General features: G+C 44.8%; 1 protein-coding gene across 1 annotated transcript in view; it reads right to left on the minus strand.

Moving 5' to 3' along the window:
• The window catches only part of SLC8A1 (solute carrier family 8 member A1), a 123,454-nt gene extending 118,237 nt beyond the window's left edge, over positions 1-5,217 (minus strand). The window contains exon 1 of the mRNA XM_030945124.1: positions 5,185-5,217. The gene's annotated coding sequence lies outside the window, so the exon portion shown is untranslated. The remainder of the gene's footprint in view (positions 1-5,184) is intronic.
• Between the last annotated feature and the right edge of the window lie 783 nt (positions 5,218-6,000).

The following is a 6,000-nucleotide window of genomic DNA, read 5'->3' on the forward strand; positions in this document are numbered from 1 at the left end:
GATACATTCCACGAAACCCTAGGCCCCTGCAGAAACCCTGAGGGTGGTGAGGGATGCCTTAGGTGGACATGCACAGCCCATCAACTGCTCCATGACTCCTCAGGCTTGTCTGCCTGAGGCTGAAACCATGCCCAAGTCACTGTGGGCCAGGCCCCTTCATCACCTCCACTGAGCTCATGTGCTTCCTGAGGCTTGTTGAGATGGGAGATCTCCCTGTAGCCTGGGAGACCTCGGTATCTGCAGGGATGTAGCCAGAAGGGGACATGGTTGGGACTGGAAGGTTATTCCATACCCCCTCACATCACTGCCAGGAGCAGGGGGAAGGGAAACTGTCCTGGGCACAAGGGGTTCCTCCTGATGGAGAAAATGTGGCTGGGGGAGCCATCAGATACCACTGTTATCAGGGGGTGGTTCAATGTGAATTGTTTCTTTCCTTGTCTCCTCTGACATTCCGTATTATTGATGTTACTGTTCATTTTCTTATCCCATTGCTGTTTCCAGTAAGTTGTTCTTATCTCGACCCGTGATCTTTGCCTTTTGTGCTCCAATTGGAGGGGAGAGGGAGCAGCACAGAGTGATTTTAGTGGCTGTATTAAACTGGGGAATACCATTCCTAAACCACAACAAGGAAGCATTTCCTGTGCCGTTTCCAAGAGGCAGTCAAGGAAACCTTTGCCTAGGGGGACACAGAAAGGCAGCAATAGTTTTGCACGCCCCATTCCCGCACTTTCCATTTTTTGTTATTTTTACATTTTCCTCTATTTTTCCTGCTTTTGCTTATATAAGAGGACAAAAAACTCCAAATTGATGTTCCAGTGAAAGAAGGAACATTTCTCTGGAAGAGCAGGAAATAATGTGTGGTGGTGTCATGCAGAATTAGTCTGCAACCTCCAGGGCACACTGTGGTCTGTGGGATAACCTGGGAAGTACCACAGGGACAAAACTTCTGGTGAAACTCATCCTGAGCAGAGCTTGAAAACCCTGGGGGACTGATGGCAAGAAAAGGATTTTATATACTATTCAGTGCACTTTATTCCTGTGGGGAGTAAAGCAACCCAAGTGCTGAATCTCCTGCCTGGCAGGGGAAAATCTATACCTGAACAGCTCTCTGTGGCAGAAGTTCCTGAGCATTTGTCCTTTTTGGTTATTTAGAGATAAGTCATTAATCATTGTTAAGCTGAGTGGAATCCAAACTCGTCTTCCCGCTGTACCTGTACCCAATACTCACATTTTGCAGAATACCAATTCTGTTAGCATTTTCCTTCTCCTGTGCCCACCTTTCTCCACAAATAAACTGATGTAGAATCCTCCAGAGTGAAATGTTCTTCTCTTCTCTTCTCTTCTCTTCTCTTCTCTTCTCTTCTCTTCTCTTCTCTTCTCTTCTCTTCTCTTCTCTTCTCTTCTCTTCTCTTCTCTTCTCTTCTCTCTCTCTTCTCTTCTCTCCTCTCCTCTCCTCTCCCTCTCCTCTCCTCTCCTCTCCTCTCCTCTCCTCTCCTCTCTCTTGCCTCTCTCTTCCCTCTCTCTTCCCTCTCTCTTCTCTTCTTTTCTCCCTCTCCCTCTCCCTCTCCCTCTCCCTCTCCCTCTCCCTCTCCCTCTCCCTCTCCCTCTCCCTCTCCCTCTCCCTCTCCCTCTCCCTCTCTCTCATGTCTCTGGAAAAGACTCAGCTAGAGACATCACAAATGGAAACCTGCATTTTATGATAGCAATATCAGAGTTCAGCATTCCAAGGATTTGGGAAAGATCCTAAAAACAAACATCCCAAACTCAGGAGGAAGTTCAGCATTAAATATAAGAGAAATCCAAATATATTGAAGAATGGAAATCAAAATAACTTAAGCTTTGCCCTGCAGTGACCCCAAGCAATAAGAATACATTTATGATTAGATAACAGTGATGGCTGGAGGCCTAAATAGGAATAAACTGAGTTTTGAAGACCTCCAGATTTACTGCATTGTTGCTGTTTTTCCCCTATATGCTGCCAGAATAATAGTGAGTTCCCCAAAGAATCAACTCCAGAATGAATGTCCACTCATAAATTCCCCGCTTTACTTGTAAATTGTCAGAAAACACCACCACTACTAAAACCTGTCGTGTTGTTTCGTCTTCCTGTAAGAATAGGAATATTATATTTTTGTGAGAAAACCAAATAAGAGAGCTGGACATTTTCAGGTTTTTTTGAAGAGGCCTCAATTCCTGGGCCAAATCAGATTTCAACTGGCAAATGGGTCTGCAGTTTTCTAGGCTGGGAGCAGGCAGAGCCACTGCACAAAGCCCATTTTGCTAGGACATAGGCAGTAATGTGTATCTGGCCAGAGAAATGGAGCAGTCTGTCAGCGTGTCCTCAGAATGTGCTCCAATCTTCTGACTTCCTAGAGAAAAGACAGAGATGGTGTCCAAACACCATCCTTCCATAAAAACATTGAGGTGTCTGGAGGAGGAGAATGTGCACTGGGCTTGCTTCAAGTCAGAGCCAGTTTGCAAAATCCTTACTGAGTGAATTCAGGGTGTAGCTCTCCTTGCTGATTTCTCTTTGGGGATGCTCTTTTCTTGGGCACCCTGTAAACCACAAAGGTGGTTTTTGCCTTCTCACACGAAAGTCTGAATTCAGGGACTAACTGTGGATGCCTGGTGCAAAGACTTTCTTCAGATGTATTGTCTGAAACCCAGGTGTGTTTGGCTTTGTTTTTTTAAAGCCACCAAGGTTTGGGAGCACCAGCCACCAGTGCATCTAGAAGTCCTGTGTGCCTTGGCTCCTTTCATGAGACACAGAACGTATTCCTGCTCCCTCCAGGTGCCACCGGGGCGAGGAAAGCAGGAATAGGCACAGAGCTTAGCTTTGCCCTTGATCCTTCACTCCCGGTGTATGCGCTGCCCCGAGCGAGCCGTGCTGAGGCCGATGGTGAGGAAGAGCAGAGCTCCCCCTTCCCCCTCTCCTGCCTGCACTCTGGCAGAGGATGGAGCGTGGGAGGACCTCGGGCGGGTGCTCGGAGACTGCAGCGCTCCTAATGACGGGTCGCTTCTAAAAGATGTTACTGATGCTATCACCGATGATCCCTGGGGCTCTCTGTGCTCACGGCTGGGGTCTCTCAGCGAGATCCCACCCGCTGCACACATCCCAGCGATACCCGTGGCTAATCAATAGTAAATATTAACAGCAGCCAGCACACTGATAATAGCAATAAACATTACAGATAACACTAATGCCTGAAAATGCTCCTGGTAGAGGGAGGGGGCACGAAGGGCAGTCTGCCTTGGGGCTGGCAACCAAGAGATGATTCATGCCACCAGGGCTTTGTCTACCAGGCCTCGCTGCCCCAGGCCCTGCACCAAATGGAAACAGCAAATTAAATAAGGCCCAGCTTTTCCAGCTCCATCCTGCCATCCTGTTCCTGGCCTGCCCGGCACAGCTGTCGGTAACGCCCTGCTCAGGGGACCACGCACGGATCAGCTCTTTGTGTCTCTTGGGGAGGGGAAAGCTCACAGTCTGGGGAAGGGGGGTGGGGAGAAAAAGGAAAAATTGAGGAAGAAGTTTTATAAGTCAGCAGATTCACAGCAACCTATGAACCAGAACCATATGCAATAGAAAATGGAAGCAATCTGAGTAAGAAGGAAATGCAGAAATGTTATTTCATAGCATTAGCAGCTAAAAGGTTTATTTGTTAGTGACTCACTAGCAATTTGAAAGCTATTTATTGACCCCAATTATTTTAAGATTGATTTCTGTGCTAGCATTCGTGTAGGCAGGTGGCATGTGTTTAAAAGGTACCTCTCAAAAGAATCAAAGTTTGCCTAGCACAGATAAAGGAAACCAGACAAAGACAAGATGTGTATTTCAGCGAGGGTGAAAGCTGAGAAAAGTGGGAATATCTGTGGAGATGCTGGCCAAATAAGGGAAGATGAGGGCATTGGCCCTTTCAACTGCAGACTCTACTATGGGGTTACAAGCAAACACTTCCATTATGTTCCTCTTATGTAAGGACAAGGGAAGGCATTTTCATTCATGAATGGAAATGTTTATGACATTTGTGGTCGAGTGATTTCCCTTTACAATCATCCTTCATATCTCTGGAAATCTCTTATGATTTCAATCATACTCCTGATATTATTTTCATTTCCCTTTACAATCATCCTTCATATCTCTGGAAATCTCTTACGATTTCAATCATACTCCTGATATTATTTTCAGTTCTTTCTGTATAATTTCACTTCACCTGCTCTGATGGTTTTTTTCCAGTCTATTAACCACCTGAAAAATGACAATGCTTTACCTAGAACTTTGCAGTGGGACTATGAATACAATATTATAACACCTGAAAACACATGAAATGTTAACCCAAAGCCATTCACTAGCATTTAAAGAAAAACCTCATGTTTAACTGTACCACCATATACCAACCATATTTTAAGCCAAGGCTATAAAAAGCTTTTTTTGTGTTCTTTTTAAAAAAACACTTGGTGAAGAAAGCCTCTCTGCCAAGGCTATACTCTGCTTTTGTGACAGTGCCCAATTCCCAGAGCTGACACATTTCTGTGCTAGTTTGAAGGAGACCTATTACTTCAGTACTTTGGAAATATTCACAACAGCACACAGCTGTTTTCGCTGGAGCTGGCTTTCACAACACTGTAATGGCAGTTAAACTGAACCAAAAATCCTTGCACAGGATGTAATCAACCTCAAATCTACAGAGAAACATTGGGAAACTGCCTTTAAGTGCCAAGAAAAACAGCAGTCGTTTACAACGAGCTCTTCCTAATGTCCAGTCAACTCAACCCAAGTGAAACATGTTTCTCAAAACGAAAGTAGTGCAGAGCAGGGAAGAAAAAGCTCTTGAGTTTGAAATGAATTTTTTTAAATAGAAACACTGAGAGACTCTGACACTGGCAACCACCACTGATCCTTCCTGCCCACTGAAGCTCTATCATCACCCAGTCTGTGAATCCACTTCTTGAGTGATAAAACTCTTGTTTTCCAACATTTTTCTCTGGCCTCTTTCAGACACTTGGAAAGTTCCTGTCCCTCCAGCGGCAGAGCTGTTTTATGTCATGTTTCCTACTCAGAGAGCTTAACCATTATCCAGCTCTTGGAGCCATCCCATTGCCCCAGATTTACGGCTTTTCCCAGGATGTCAGTCCAACCGAATCCCCAGGTGTTCCCAAGAAATGCCTGAGTCGCTCTTCACTTACCCCAGCCGAAGCTCAGCAGTTGTGGGTCATGCAGAATGGAAAAAAGCCCTCATATGATAGTGTCTCTATATTTACCAGAAAGAAAGGAGCTGGGGTGCTTGTCCTTTAAGTGTCTCTAAAGATGGTTTGCATAGCTGGATCTCAGCTTATCTATGCTTTTCTTCTTTCGCTTCCATACATGGATCTGTTCCCAACAGTAACTCCAAGCTGTCGAAAAGAAGCTATCTGGCAGCTTTCAGCTTCATCTGACATGTAAATGAGCGTGAATAAATAATTACATTTGCTGCCGTCTCTCCTTTTTTTTTTTTTATTTGCACCTCAGGACACCTTTTTTTTTTTCCTTCTCCCCAGATTAACATTTTGCTGTTTTCCCCAAAGTTATTCCGAGGGGAAAGCAAACAGAAATGACCCAGGCAGATTTTTCTCTCCCCTTCCCGCAGGCTCACATAATTTTATTCTCATAAATATCTTTTTTTTTTTTTTCCATTTGCTTTGCTTATAGGTCAGAGTTTTTCATGTTTGCTACTTGGCATCATGTCAAAGCAATATACATCATGTCTGTAGCAAAGGAAGGTTAAAAGTCAAATTTTTGGAGAGAGAGAATACAGCTGAGCCATGTGACTGCTCCCAAATTAGCAGCAGTAGCAGGAGTAAGCATTCCTCTGATATTACAGTAGCCACCGTGGGACATGCCTGAAACTCTGAAGAGAGAAGCTGCAGTTTGGAAGCTTCGTGCAGATCTATTTATGAATAAATCACTCCTTGCTCTTTTCCCTATCTTTCTAGGTACTTTCCTGCTTCCTCGATTTCAGTTTC

This window comes from Camarhynchus parvulus, chromosome 3 (genome assembly GCF_901933205.1).
Source record: "Camarhynchus parvulus chromosome 3, STF_HiC, whole genome shotgun sequence".
NCBI classification, from domain to species: domain Eukaryota; kingdom Metazoa; phylum Chordata; class Aves; order Passeriformes; family Thraupidae; genus Camarhynchus; species Camarhynchus parvulus.